This window comes from Herpailurus yagouaroundi, unplaced genomic scaffold (assembly GCF_014898765.1).
Source record: "Herpailurus yagouaroundi ecotype Mexico unplaced genomic scaffold, PumYag 250, whole genome shotgun sequence".
Taxonomy (NCBI): domain Eukaryota; kingdom Metazoa; phylum Chordata; class Mammalia; order Carnivora; family Felidae; genus Herpailurus; species Herpailurus yagouaroundi.
In genome coordinates this window covers 4,167,203-4,183,219 of record NW_024412467.1, presented here as the reverse complement: position 1 = coordinate 4,183,219, position 16,017 = coordinate 4,167,203, and positions in this window count along the sequence as shown.

Sequence of the window (16,017 nt, the reverse complement as noted above, 5' to 3'; positions counted from 1 at the left end):
AATACCCTATGATTTCACTTATATGTGGAATTTAAGAAATAAAACAAATGATCATAGGGGAAAAAAGAGAGAGGCAAACGAAGAAACAGACTTTTAACTGTAGAGCACCAAGTGATGATGACCAGAGGGAAGGTAGGTGGGGGCATGCCTGAAATAGGTGATGGGGATTCAGAGCACACTTATCTTGATGAGCACTGGGTAATATATGGAGGTGTTGAATCACTACATTGTACACCTGAAATGAATAGAACACTTCATGTTAACTATGCTGGGATTAATATAAAAATATACAAATAAAATTAAGAAAGTGAAAAAAAAATTCTCCTGTTGATTTTGTTGACAGTGAAAATTTCATTATATGGAGGAAACCATGGTATTGTAATGCTGAAAGAGAATTTACTTATCATTTAATCCAGTCCTCTATTTTGCAAATGGGAAAAATGAGGACCAGCATGTTTCAGTGACTTTCTCAGGGTCATATATTTAGCTGTAAAAAAAAAAAAAAAATCACGGCTAGAATACCCTTTTTTGGGAGTGATAATGCAATATGCTTTCTATAACACCACACTTCCCACTTCGTATTTTGATGGTAATGTTGTCTGACTTAGCATTTGGTATGAAAGTTTTCATATAATGTTCTTTAGCAATGCATTGTTTACTATAGCATAGGACCCATGGCTTCTAACATCAAGTTCAATGGCTAATCATACCAAATCTTCTTCAGTGACTGGTAGCTCCTGGGATAAAGGGAAGTTGGTATAGGTTAAAGAGATGGGCGAAGGCTACACTGCCTGTCTTAGCTCGAGCTGTATAACAAATTACCACCGACTGTGTGGCTTAGGCAACAGACATTTATTTCTGACAGTTCTGGGGTCTGGGAAGCCCAAGATCAAGGCGCCAGCTGACTCAGTGTTTGGTGAGAACTCTCTTTGTGGTTTGCAGGCAACCATCTTGTATTTTCACGTAGCAGAGAGAGAGAGAGATCTCATGTGTCTTCCTCTTTTGATAAGGGCCCCACCCTCCAAGAAGTCCTCTAACCTGAGGTTAGGCCCCACCTCCAAACTCTATTACACTGGATTAGGATTACAACAATGAATTTTGGGAAGGACATGAACATTCAGTCCAGAATAGTTCCCAGAGAGGAGAAAAGTGCTGTGAATGGTTACAAAGTCTGTACATTCTCAGAACTCTTCTGGCACTTCAGCACAAGTGGCCATGGATTCACTGAAGGTAAGAGAACTTTCTTTTCTCTCTTGTCAAAACTTTAAATTCATCTTTTTAGACTGTGCTATTAAAAAATTGCTATTTACTCTTTTTATTCTGGGTGGGAAAGTAATACGTGCTATCTGCAAGTGTGCTGAGAGACTAGAGAGAAAGAAGGAAATAAAAAAATCACCTATAATGTCATCACTCAAAGATAAAAACAATTCAAATGTTAAGTATTTTAGTATTTGGGGGATAGGCTTAACATATGTATACTTTTTTTTTTTTTTTTATTCAGAAGGCAAAAGAAATCTCAGAGAGTTCTAAATAAGTAAATGTTTTACGGTAATTTTATTAATATTTTTTCATGAATGGGGTAAAGTTGTAGAAGACTACTACTCTATGGAAATGTTCAAAGTCTGGTGCTGAGAGAAAGGCAGTGAGTTTTGTTGTAGAAAAGAGGTGGAGAGGCCGGGCTACTCACAATAGTGCACTTCGTTTCAAAGTGCCCTTGGCCACTCACTCCCGGACTTACGTGTAATGGCCGCCTTTTTCAATGTTGACTGGGCAGATTCCTCACCGGTCAAGAGCTTTCCTGCACACTGGTTATTAAAGAAGTTGGTCAGTAGCAATGTGCTTAGTGTATTTAGATTAGCTGCTCAACTCCAAGTATTCTCTGCGATGGATTCTCTCATGCATCCTTCCTCAGGCAACCTGCAGACTTCCATTAGCTTAGAACCAGTCATTTCACCTCAAATAATCTTTGCACTTCTTAGAATACCTTTATGTCAGACAGACTGCAATTTGCTTCGCGTACACAAATGAGACACCTTTTGAAAGAGTACAGTCTAATTGAAACTGTCTTGAATGTCTTTATTCTAGACAGCATCTATTACAATATCTATTTTTACATACACTTTAGATTTTTCCACTTTCAGGCTGATTAAGGTTTGAGGCATGAAGGAAAATCATGCTTTTTTTTTTTTTTTTTTTTTTTTTTACTGTTTTGGGTCATTTTAATGGTCAGTCCTTGAATGGTCTTGAATCTTAAAATGGTCAGTTTTTTAAAATTTTATAATAAGAAAGTGAAAACAAAGTGGAAGTGTGGGAACCCACATACTTTCTGCCTCTTGAAACTGATCATATGGAGAAATGAAAGACTGATTCATGATGTTTTGAGCATTCAAACAGGCATATTCTTTCAGAATATAAAAAGATTCATTTTCTGTCTGTCGGCTATGGCTTCTTTCAGCTTTTTGTGTTTAAAAGCATTTTGTGAGGCCCTTTATCACTCTCTTCGCACATTTAAGACAGTGTTAAAAGCACAAATAATCAGTATTTATTGAATGCCCTACTATGTGAGTCTAGACTTCAGACCAGAATAGAATAGACTTCAGAGTGAGGTTTCATTTCCATTTCTCAGGCTTTGCTCGTATTTGCTTTTTAGTACTTTCAACATGACACCATTGATGCTAGGCCATTTCTCACTTTCCCTCCAGAGAATCACCTCCTTCTCTCTCTTCCAAGCTCACTTCTTAATCCTTTGTTGTTGTTTTTCGTATTGATTGTTTGTTACACAGGTAACACATGAATAAATTCTCCACCGTGAAGGATTCAAGCTATACAGACTCATGTAGGACACACAGTACAAGTGACCCTCTCATTACACATGAACCCAATTTCCTTAGCAGAAATTATCTCGGGTGAGGCTTCTTGTCTTTTTTCTATTCGTATATGAATACATATGCCACATTAAACACAAACGAGACCACAAAACGGGCATTGTTCTGTGACACGTTTTTTTTCATTTAATGGGTGGCTTTGGAGTCTGGTTCTGAATAGTACATTAGTCTATCACTTTTTTTTTTAATTGTCGCATAGCATTTCAAGATATGTGATACTTTATATTTTATCTAAAACTCTCCTTTTAGGCATATTTAGTTCTCGTTCTTTTAACAGTTTAAATAATACACAGCAAAACCTATATTCATATATCATTACGCACCTATTTCTGTGAGAATGATGGCATGGAATCCCATTCCGGACCCAAACGTGCGTATTTAAATTTCCATAACTTCTGACAAATTGTTCTCAAATCGTTTGGCATGCCCATCATCATTCTATGGCAGCCCCATTTTTAAAAAGCTTTACCAGCACAGGACATTGATGCTGGTGTTAGTTCAGTCGGCATAATCAAAACCATACCAGTTACTTCGTGTGAGTGGATTCTTAAGACCTTTCAGACATGGAATCTTCAGGCCTTGGTACTGGCTTGGATGATGGGGGAGGGGAAAGTGGTACCACTGGTGAATCCGATGCCTCTAACTTATAAATTGAATGGCTAATGGAGCCAGTCACGGAGACAAACAAGAAATCTTAAAAATGAGTATTCACGAATTGAATTCAGCAGTTTTTGAGGTCAGATAAGAACGCAACATGAGGCATTGGCTGAAGGAATTGGAAGACTGGAAAAGACAAAATAAGAAGCAGGAAGTGGAAGTCATCGGGCGCCTGGGCGCCGGTTGAGCGTCTGACTTCGGCTCAGGTCACGACCTCAGAGTTCGTGGGTTTCGAGCCCCGCGTCGGGCTCTGTGCGACAGCTCAGAGCCTGGAGCCTGCATCGGATTCTGTGTCTCCCCCTCTCTCTCTGCCCCTCCCCCACTCGTGCTCTGTCTCTCGCTCTCTCTCGCAAAAATAAATGAACACTTAAAAAATTTTAAAAATATATAATTAAAAATTTAAGTTATAGTTTTCTGGGCATAATATTTTGTGGGATTCCATTGTCTAGGAACATAGTGGTGATGGTTTCATGAATGCACACTTACCTCCTCAAGTTGTACAAAGTGAATATGTACGGCTTTTTATATATTAACCATACCTCAAGGAAGGGATTTAAAAGCAATTCAGAACAACAACAAAAAAAAAACCCTATAAAAACAAACATATTAGGATTAGAAAAATTCAGAAATTAGTGACTGAATAAGGGAGTTTTGAAGAGATGTGATAAAATTCAAGGAGGGAATCAGAAATTATAGAAGAAGTTGTGAAATAAATATCTAATTAAAAGGAGCATAAGAGAGAAAAAAACATGATAATGCCTTAAGAAAAGGAGAAGATGGGAAGAATATATTTTGGGGGGGGAAGAATATTTTTAAGTCAAGAAGATTTTTAGAGAAAGTGATAAGGGTAGAAAATTAGTGGCGGGGAAGAAAGGACCAATATATGTATAATAAGTTTTCCTGAGAAAGAAAACCAAAGCAATAGAATAAAACAAATACTAAAAAATATGATTCACAAAAATGTTCCTGTCATGAAAGCAATCTAGAAATATGCATTGAAATGCACTTCATTTACCAAATAACTGGCCCAAAATTGCCAATACCAATGTACAGCCTCAAAAATCATTGGACTTTAAAGAAAAAGAAAAAAAGGGGGCAATTGAACAAAAAGAAGACTAAGTCATTCACACAAGAAACAAAACCACATTGTCAATCTGCTTTATACCAGATGTCAAAGGAGTAGGACACTTGAGATACTCAAGAAAATATGAGGTACGATTTTGTGTTCTGGCAAAATGTACTTTAATTCCAAAGGCTACACACAGACCATTATGAGCATCTAAACACTGAAGGCATATTGTTCCTTGGGTCCTTATTAAGGAATTTCCTAGACAACAAGCTGCAGAATTTGGAACGATTGGGAAGGCATCAGCCAAAGGACAGGTAGGTTTTCAAATGCCATAATTGTAGAATACCAAGGAAAAAGAAGTTTTTTCAAAACCAACGTAAAAGGCAGATGATTTTCAAATATGCAACAGTTAGATCAACCACTAAGTTTTCATCAGCACCAATGGAATCCAGAAGACCACGGGATAATGTATTTAATGTACTATAAGGAAATAACTGGCAACCATAAAGTCTGTCTTCAGGAAACAATAACTTCTACAAATGATGTTAAAGACATTTTTCGGCCAACAAAACCCACAGCAGATTGCCTCCCTAAGATAATTAAATGTCTAAAGGCAGAAGAAAATGAAGCCAGATGGGGGGTCTGATGTCAGAGGGATGAAGACCAAAGAAAATGGTAAATGTGTGAATAAGTCTAAGCAAATATAATCAAACACTAATCGTATAATGCAACAATAATAGTATCTGGGTGACAAAAAAATTTAAAAACCTCTAGATAATACTAAAACAGTGGATAAAAATAGCAACGATCAGGGGACTTTGAGGGTAAGACACGTAAGTTATTTAATGGTAACTGTGATATCCTTGAGTGTTCCCTTTATCATGATTTGTATATATTATATATTTTATATATCCTTTTCATGTTAATAAAAAACAAATTTCAGGAAGAAAAGCACCACTATACCTCTTAATGGTTGGTTCAAATCATTAATTATTTGATTATAACTCAAGAGTTAACTTTTTTTTTCATGTTTATTTTTGAAATATAAAGAGATGGAACATGAGTAGGTGAGGAACAGAAAGAGAGGGAGGCACAGAATCTAAAGCAGGCTCCAGGCTCTGAGCTGCCAGCACAGAGCCTGATGTGGGGCTTGAACTCACGAACCGTGGGATCATGACCTGAACCGTGGGACCATGACCTGAGCTGAAGTCAGAGGCTTAACTGACTGAGCCACCCAGGTGCCTCCTGAAGAGCTACTTGTTTTTTAACCTGTTGTCAAATATATTAGCTATGTATGATATGCCTAATGAGAAAGTATGATTTTCCTCAAAGATCCTGATATGTCTCATGCCTTTCAGGCTACATTTAAGAAAGAAAAAAGAAAAAAAAACAAAACAAAAAAACAGCCTTTCTTTTGCTCTGGAAGTTACAGTTGGAATAAGGCTAAAGTCGAAGTCATATGGAGTGTTAACCACTTTCCTTATTAGCCATGTGATTTCCCCAGCTAATTTCTCCCCTTTCTTTTCTATATATTCAGATAATTACAGTCATTAGTGTTACATTGTGGTGAAGATACTATCACGATCACTGTTTTAGGTGAGCGTTTTCACGGTTCAGAAAGTGAGAAAACGCGGAAGTTTGTCCTCAGAGAGCTTTAACGTCATGATAGGTTAAGTCAGCACCGGGCCTGAGAAGGGAGGAGTGGAGACAATGAAAGAAACAGCTCGAAAGCTTTAAATGTAAATGAACGTTAATCATGAAAAACACTGATTAAAGTGTAATGATGTAAAAGTTAATCTAGCTACTATGCAATTAACTCAAAATTACAACCATATATTGTATGTGTAATCACATCCTAAGAAACATATTACATTTTAAAAAATGAAACCACTTTAACAGGATGCTTATGGGAGCCTGCTGACAGATAGCTATACCAATTTGATAATTAACTTTTTAAGGCTAGTTCACATTTTGTGTTCCTAATTAATGCCTGCTTAATTTTTGATACATTCTATATTAGGTTAAGTGCCAATTAAATGCTGTGCAAGCTCTAGGAGTGGAAAAATCTCTAAACCTCCAAAACCATGTGACTTTATCATTAAATTGCTCAATAGAAATTAACTACGAAAACCAATTTCTCACTAACACCCTAATAAATTTACTCTTGAGTAAAATTATTAAGAAATAGATATGATTTTGACGTGATGGCTCAATGAATTCGAGTTTTTACGATGATCGCTGTGATCATGGCTTCTAGTTATATAGTCACTAGGAAAAATTTCTTAAGATAACTTGACCAAAATCCCATAACAATCTCCACAAGGTCCCAAATGATGTAATTGATTATTTCTTCATCTGCACCAGAAAGTAGCAGAGCCCAGGATTGAAATCTCATCCAAGAACACCAGGACAGGCAGTCCAGTCCGAACACCAGACCACAAATAGAAGAGACAGGGTAAGACGTGAGGCAAATTTCTGTCTCATCCCAAGCCTCAGATTCTCTCTTAACACAGCGGGGATGACAATGCTTACCTCCAGGTGTAGCGGAAAGAGTTAAACAAACATGTCAGACACATGGCACACAATAGTGGTTATAACAAACCATATTAACAGCTAATGTGCACAAAGTAGCCTAAGTTCTTTGTACAAACTCGTAATTCTCACAGTATTGCTCTGAAGGGATTTTCCCCCCATTTTGCTGATGAGAAATCTGAGACACGGAGAGCTTAGGTAATTGGCCAAAGTTGCATTAGCTAGTCACTGGTAGAACCAAGTAATTGAACCCAGGTAGTTTGACTCATGCTGTTAACAACTGTGCCACACAGTTTAGTAAAATTAACAGGATTTACACATAATATGCTACCTATTCGCCTCTACAGTGTGTCTGTGCTTCTCAAACTAGTGAATTCTTTAAAAAAATTTTTTTTCTTTTTTTTAACGTTTATTTATTTTTGAGAGACAGAGCACGATCAGGACAGGGAGACTCAGAATCCAAAACAGGCTTCGGGCTCTGAGCTGTCAGCACAGAGCCCGACGCAGGCCTTGAACTCACCGATTGTGAGATCATGACCTGAGCTGAAGTCGGACACTTAACCCACTGAGCCACCCAGGCACCCCTCAAACTGGTGAACTCTTCAGCCTGCAGTATATTGAATGTTTTGTACCCTATGGTTTTATCAAAGTATGCAGTAATACGGCAAATTTCCCTGGATTTATAGTTAGAAGAAACTTAAAGGAAAGAAAATGAGCATTAATACATTTGAAGCAAGTTTTAATTTTAGGTATCTAACATATATTCTACAGTGAACTTTTTTTTTTTTTTGAAGTATCATATATACAGTGAAATGCCTTCATTATTAGTGTAGGGCTAAGTGAATTTTAAAGTAAGCACCGCCGAGGTGCCTGGGTGGCTCAGTTGGATAAGTGACTCTTGATTTCGGCAAAGGTCATGATCCCCCAATTTGTGAGCTCGAGCCCCACAGTGGACTCTCTGCGGAAGCGTGAAACCTGCTCGGGATTCTCTCTCTCTCCCTCTCTCTCTCTGTCCCCTCCCCACTCATTCTCTTTCCTTCTCAAAAATAAATAAACATTAAAAAAAATAAAACCTCTAAAGTAAGCACATCCATGACCAGCACCTACATCAGAAATGCCAGCAAAGGTACCCCAGACGCTCGCTCATATGTTTTCTTTCACTCATCGTCTCTTCCCCAAGGTCAGTCACTATTTGATTTCTATGTCATAGATTTTTTTTTTTTTTGCCTGTTTTTGAAATTTATAAATGGAAGCAAACCCTGTGTATTATTTGTCTCTTGCTTCTGGCTTTGTTCTTTTAATCTTATATTTGTGATATTTATCCGTTTAGTTTGTCAATAGTTGCATTTTCCTTCTTATTGCTGTGTAGCATTCATTGTATGAAGAAGATACCACAATTTAGTCATCTATTCTATCATTGATGAGCATTTAGTTTATTTGTAGTTTGGGGCTATTTGTTTTAATGTTTATTTATTTAAAGAGTTGGGGAGAGGCTATGTGAGAGAGAGAGAGAGAGAGAGAGAGAGAGAGAATTATAAGCAGGCTCTGAGTTGTCAGTGCAGAGCCTGACTTGGGGCTCAATCCCACCACTCTGGGATTGTGACCTGAGCCAAAATCAAGAGTCAGAGGCTTAACCGACTGAGCCACCCAGGCACTCCCAGTTTGGAGCTATTATGCATAGTGATGTTATGGATATTCTTACAGTTGTTTTTTGGTGAGTATATGCACACAGTGCTAGTAGGTCTATCCTAAAGCCGGAAGTGTTAGGTCATGGGGTTGGTATAGGGTGACTGTCCCAGCCCTACTTCCGAAAGTCCTGTGTCTTGAGAAACCCTTAAGGCCTCATGAGCCAGGACAATGCGTCATGTTATGTGTGCTAGATATGTGCCTTCTCATCATTAGTAGGCACTGCCAGAGTTTTCCGAAATAGTTGTACAAACTTACTTTCCCGAGAGCTGTGTCTCTCCATTCGCACCAGCACTTGAGATTAACTCTCTTTCATTTTACCCATTTTGCTCGATCCATAATGGCATCTGCCTGCGGTTCTTGTGAATCATGGATTTGAACATCTTTCGCAATTGGGCTCTTTTCTTCGTGACGTTTCTGTTCAGAACTCCTGCCCATTTTTATTTGATTCTGCCTTCTTATCATTGATTTGGTGGCTGTACGCGCTGCAGATGACATACCCCGTTCCATGTCTTGTGTTTTTATTTGCTCAGTGATGTCACTTATTGAACAGCAACTACTACTTTTAATGCAATCCAATCTGTCATCTTTTCCTTCATAGAAAATAGTTTTTGTCACTTGTTTTAGAAATCTTTGTCCCAAGGCCATAAAGTTACTGTCTTTGCTATTTTCGAGAAGATTCATTCTACCTTTTGCGTTCAGATCTTCATTCTCCTTGGAATTGACTTTTATATGAGGTATAGATAAAACTTTATCTTTTATTTATTTTTTTTTAAAAATTTTTTTTTCCAACGTTTATTTATTTTTGGGACAGAGAGAGACAGAGCATGAACGGGGGAGGGGCAGAGAGAGAGGGAGACACAGAATCGGAAACAGGCTCCAGGCTCTGAGCCGTCAGCCCAGAGCCCGACGCGGGGCTCGAACTCACGGACCGCGAGATCGTGACCTGGCTGAAGTCGGCCGCTCAACCGACTGCGCCACCCAGGCGCCCCAAAACTTTATCTTTTAATATATGGATATTACATTTGCCCAGTACCATAACATTCCAACTGCTCTGCAATGATAATATTTTCATAAATTAAGAGTCTACTTGTATCTTTTGATTTTTTTCAATACTACGTATTCTGTCCCATTTTTCTATTTACTTATCCAATACCACATTATTTGGGTTAGTATAATATTATAGTAAATCTTGATACCTTATTGAAAAGGTCTTCCCCCATGGTTCTTCTTCAGGCATAGAAGCCATTTGACTTTTAACATACATTTTGGAATTAATTGCCAATTACCGTACAATAAAAATTGTGAGATCTTTATTGGGATCACATTAGATCTTTAAATCAATTTGTAAGTATATGACATTGTTATAATACTGAGCTTTCTAATTCATGAGAAGGGCAATTTTCATTTACATGTTCATTAGCCCATTCAATAAATTCTTGGAATATAGAGGTATTTTACATATTTTGTTATAGCTTTCCTTTCTTTTAAGTTTATTTACTTATTTTGAGAGAGAGAGAGAGAGAATGTGTGAGCAGGGAAGGAACAGAGAGAGAAAGAGAGAAAGAATCCCAAGCAGGCTCCATTCTGTCAGCATAGAGCCCGACACAGGGCCTGATCTCATGTTAGTCTCGATGGTATTTGATACTTTGTTACTTTTGTAAATCGTATCATTTTTAATTAGCTTTTATCTATCTGCTTGTTGCCAACATATAGAAAATCAATTGGGTTTTGTTTAGGAAACTTGTATTCGGCAATCTTGCTAAACTCTAATAACTAGAATTATTAATTACTAAAATTTATCTGCATAAGTTTTGTAATTTTCTACTAATATCATCATATGTATAGATAAGGATCGTGCTATTTCCTCTTTTGACTCTATACAACTGAATAAACAGTATTGAACACATAGGTGATTCTGGGCATCTTCATTTCGTTTCCAATCTCACAGATAAAAATGTAAATATTTTACTGCTAATACAAAATTATTCTTAGGATTTTTGTGGACAGACTGTCAGATAAGATATGCTTCTGTTCAAATTTAGTAGAACTTCAAGATGTTTTTCAAAATGGTGGGCTGATTTATATCTCTTCTGCGTGTAAGAATTGCCATACCATCTCATTCTTGACAATATTTGGTGTTGATAGTCTTTTTCTAGTCCGCTAATACTTCCGCCATGGGTACTGATTCCTAAGAGATCATTTTTTTTCTGCATCTATAAAGATGACAATATGACTCTCCTTTATTCCATTAGTCTAAAGAACCCCACTGATTAATTTTATGGTTATGTCATCTTTGCATTTCTGAAGGAAGCGCAAATTTATCATAATGTGTTATCACTTTTAATATATTGCTGAGTTTTGTTAACAGTCTGTTTATGATGACTTCATCTAAGATTGCCCATAATTTTCTTTTCTTATAGTATCATTGTAAGGTTTTGGTTTATAAGCTATACTGGACTCTTAAGACAAAATGAGAGGAGTTATCCCTCTTCTATTTTTTGGATGAGTTTGTGCAAGTTTGGTGTTAATTTTTCGGTAAATATTTACTAGAATGTGTTGGAGAAACTATAAAGTTTTTTTTATTTGTTTCTTTTTGGAAAAATTTACAAATACAGACCAAAAAAAATTCAATGGTTGTTTGGATTTTCTATTTCTTTTTGTGTCCAATTAAGAAGACTTTTTCAGGACCTTTCTATTTTGTGTAAAATTTCAAATTCATTGACTTGGAGTTTTCCGTTGTATCCTATCATGGTGTTTTAAAAATGGTAGGTTCTCTAGTGATGTCATTCCAATTTGACTTTGGTCATTTGTACATTCTCTGTAACATATATGTGCACACACTTACATGCACCAGGCACATCCGGCATTATCGAGCTTAATTAATTTTTTGTAGAGGCAATTTATTGCCTCATTGTTTCTTTCCATTGTATATTTCTTAAAAAGTAATTAATATCCTCCTTTTTCTTTTATATTTTGTCCTTCTTACTTTTTGGGGTTTAAGTGGACATTTTTTCCTAATTTCTGTCATGGATGTCTATTTTATTGGTTTTTCTGCCTCTCTTCATTTTCCATTACACTGGAAACTTGAACTTGTACAAGTTCAAGGCTATGTATTTACCCATTATCACTGCTTTAGCTAGATCCCATTTTGAATTTTCATTATCATTTAATTCAGAATAATTCTTAATTTTCATTATGACTTCATTGACACATAGGTCATTTGAAAGTATATTGTTTAATTTTCAAGTAATTGGGATTATAAAAATTCTCTTTGTGTTACTGACTTATAGCTAAATTTCATTGCCACCAGAGAGCATAATCAATTGATTTCAATTTTGTGAGAATTGTTGAGACTTACTTAAACGCTCCATGTGTATTTTTGATTATGAATAAAGTGGCTTGTAAGGACTACTTTTGGCTATATGTTTTAGCTATGTTGCATAGTCTATAGCATTTAGAATAGCTGTAGTTCTTGTTAAATTAAACCTTTTATTATTATGAAGGGTTCTCTTTCCAAATCTAACACATGCTCTCCAATTCCTTCTCTCTACTTTATTTGCTACTGTTGAATACTTGCTGTGTCTTGAAATTCCCTCTTTTGTGGCTTTATATATACCACATTTCTCTGGTTCTTCTCTGAGCAGTGCTTTCAAATGTTCTTAGGGTCTCCTTCTTAAGACCATCCTTTGAACACTGGTTTTCTAAGTGTTTTGTTTTAAGTCCATTGTTCTTCTTATTCAACTCACTCTGCTGTGGTATTTTTTAAATTGTGCCATGATGCCAGCAACTCCCAAACATATATCTTTATGTGTGATCTTCCCTCTGGTGTAGACTTTGAAATCTTACAGTCTGTTATAAAATCCACTTAGACATTCCACAGGTACCTCATACTTAAAATGTCCGTAAGAATGATTGTTTCATGTTCTAAGATCTTCCCCTTCATCAGAACTTCTGATTTCATTTAATGAAACAATAAATCTTTTCATAAGTGCAACAATAGTCATTTGAGGTTCTTTTATTGTAAGTTTGGTCACGGAGCCATAGAACCCTTGTACGAATGAATTCTTGCAAGTATGTTAATTACAGAAAGGCAGAGTAGCTATTTTTCAATGTGTTGAATTGTGTGTGTTATTTGGAGTTACAGACGGCAGCTGTGGAGCTTGGATTCCTATTTTTCCCCCCTTTGGCTTCCTCTTTGCTATTGATCTTGGTGACAACTGTAAAAGCACAGTTGTAAAATCATTTACTTAAACCTGTTCCCACCCAGACCATCTTTCCTAATTGGCAATAAACATCAACATGTGATGGTTCAATTACAACTGCTTCTCTTTCTTCTCTCATCCAGATGCCAAGCTGTTTCTCACTTAAATGCTACTTCTCACAAGGTTTTGTTTCCTTGAAATTCAATTCCCTGTTCCTCAATTGGTAATCCCTTTCTGTTCTTTAAAATTCAACTGAAATGTAACTTCCTATAGGACTTCCGAGCCCTGTGATATGATCTAAACATCTCTCTCTCAGTAAGTTCTTACAAGAGCTTGTGGAAACATGTAAGTCATTTTTCAAATCACATGAAAATTAGGCTCAGAATTCCTTAAAGGCAGGCTACACACGTATTCTTTGTTCTATCTCTACTGCTTAGAGTTCAAGGCATATGGAAGATATCAGTAAATGCTTGTTGAAATGTTGAGCTTAACTGCCTGGTAGTATATGATTTCAAAACCTGTATCAGAAAACTCAGTATTTTATAAAATCGTCTTCTAGATTACAAAGAATTTTCAACTCAATTTTTTTCTAATTTGAGCTCCACAAAAATTTCATAAAATGAAACACAACTGTTATTTACCCAATTTTACCCTTAAGAAAAGGGGTGGGAGGAACTTAGAAACACATATGTCACTACCTAGTTAAACGTAACCTCAGAGCTAGAAACTATGTCTTTGGAACATGAAACTCAGCATTTCTTGGAATGTAATACATTTTTATTCATTATCAGATTATCAATGATATTCTTTTTTTTTCTTTTTTCTTTTTTTTTTTTTTTTTTGGTTTCAAGTTGTATCACTTTTACTTTCTCAACAATTCCTTGGAGTTTTCAGACAAGTCAGTGTTTTGATAATATCCAAGGAAGTGAAATGATTGTGACTATAGTATCATTTCAATAACATGGCATTTTACTTTTGCCTATTTGCATTTTCAAAATGCTTTATTTTCCCTCCTCAATTACTCCTATATGTTCATTAACAGGGGCTGACAGCCATCCGATGTTCGTTTTATGGAATTTATTTTTCTGGGGCACCTGGGTGGCTCAGTCAGTTAAGCATCCGACTTCAGCTGGGGTCATGATCTCACAGTGCATGGGTTCCAGCCCCACATCAGGCTCTGTGCTGATGGCATGGAACCTGTTTCAGATCCTCTGTCTCCCTCTCTCTCTGCCCCTCCCCTGCTTACACTCTCTCTCCAAAATAAATAAACATTAAAAAAGAAAAAAGAATTTATTTTCCTTAATACCCAGTGTCAGCTGTAAGTACCACATGGGAACTTCTTCCTGGACACACACCTCTCTCTCTTAGTCGATACAGATTTGGATTTGTTTTCTTAGAATTTTTGGTTGTTTTTTAATCTGTCTTGGATAATCTTTTTATGCTGGCCTTCCTGTGAAGAGCCTGCATATCTGTCTCTTGATTTATGCTTCTACTTTATACAAGTTGCAATTTCCTGTAAAGATTAAGATAACACTTGTCTGATCTGCCAGAGGTGTTGCCTCTATATTTAAATAGGAATATTTTACTTTGTTCTATTTTTTTTCTTGCTGTTCTCAGAGCAAGGGCATTTATCTTAAATGGTCAAATAATTCATGTGTATAAGAGGAAAATAAAAATACCTGACCTCATTTAAATTTTAGGCATGGGCTTCCAGAAGGTCACAATTATTGCTGTGGGACATTTTGGCCTAGAACTTCTTTTAAAAAGGTTTATTGAGCCTAGATTTGTCATCAACTTTCGTGAATATCAGACGTTTTCTGCTATCTGAAATATTTTGGCCTACTTTCAAGCCAAAAGTCTGGTACACTGCAGATATTTTTACTTATGAAAATTATCTAGGATTATTATTTCATGCCCATTTTCTGAATGAAAGATGGACATTTCACCTGATTTTAATAATAATAAGTTATAGCCTGATAAATAAATCACTTTAGATAATTTTAAATTGATTTAAATCTTCTAATCATTCTCTTAGGTAACCTCATGCTACTCAAAAAAAAAATCTTTATTAACAAGTAAAATTGTATTAATTACCACTGAATGCTGAGAGAGTGTTCTTAGGCGTTCATTTCTTGTCAGCCAAACCCTTGTCTAATCTTCTTTTTAGCTAAAATGAGCTACTTCAGAGCAGGGACTTGTCTTAATGACCATGGTACTCCCAGTAACTGGAATAATTTTTGCCACATAATCAGCATTAGTAAAAGTTTGTAGAAAAAAATCTTAGCTTCCCCCATAAAACAAAAGTAAAAACAAATCAATATTGGAAGGGTCTTAAGAGGTCTATCTACTGAAAAGTTTATCATAAAATTTCATTTCTGTTTTTACTATATGAATTGGGCTAAGTTGACGGGGGAGATGGGAAGAGAATGGTGATATTTTAGATGAGTTTCTATTGCCCATTCCCTGGCAAATAATGGAGGTAATAACTAATATCATATATATATATGTATATATATATAAATACATATACATACATATATAAATATATATATGTTTATACACATATATTGCTTAAAATGTTGAAATGAAGAGTCAGTTTATTCTTTATTCAATAAAACTATAACTTTTTTTTACAGTTGATCTGAAAATTTTGACTGAGTTGACTGAATGCATATAGTAATAACTTAAGGTTAAAGCATAATTAAGCATGTACTTTGTGAATAATGATGGATGTGTTTATCATAGCCCTTTGTATCCCCAGAGGGTCATATTCACAGTCTTAACAGAAAACCTCACAAACCTCATTCTATTCCTTCCTAGTTGAATGAACTTAGCCAGCTCACAAGACCTCTTTGTAGATCTGCTAAAAAATGACTAAATATTCTCAGTTTTCAAGAGTCTCTTATGGTTTGGCTCCCTCCCTCTCTAACTTTTTGTTTTCCTTCCCCTCCCCCATGGTCTTCTGTTAAGTTTCTCAGGATCC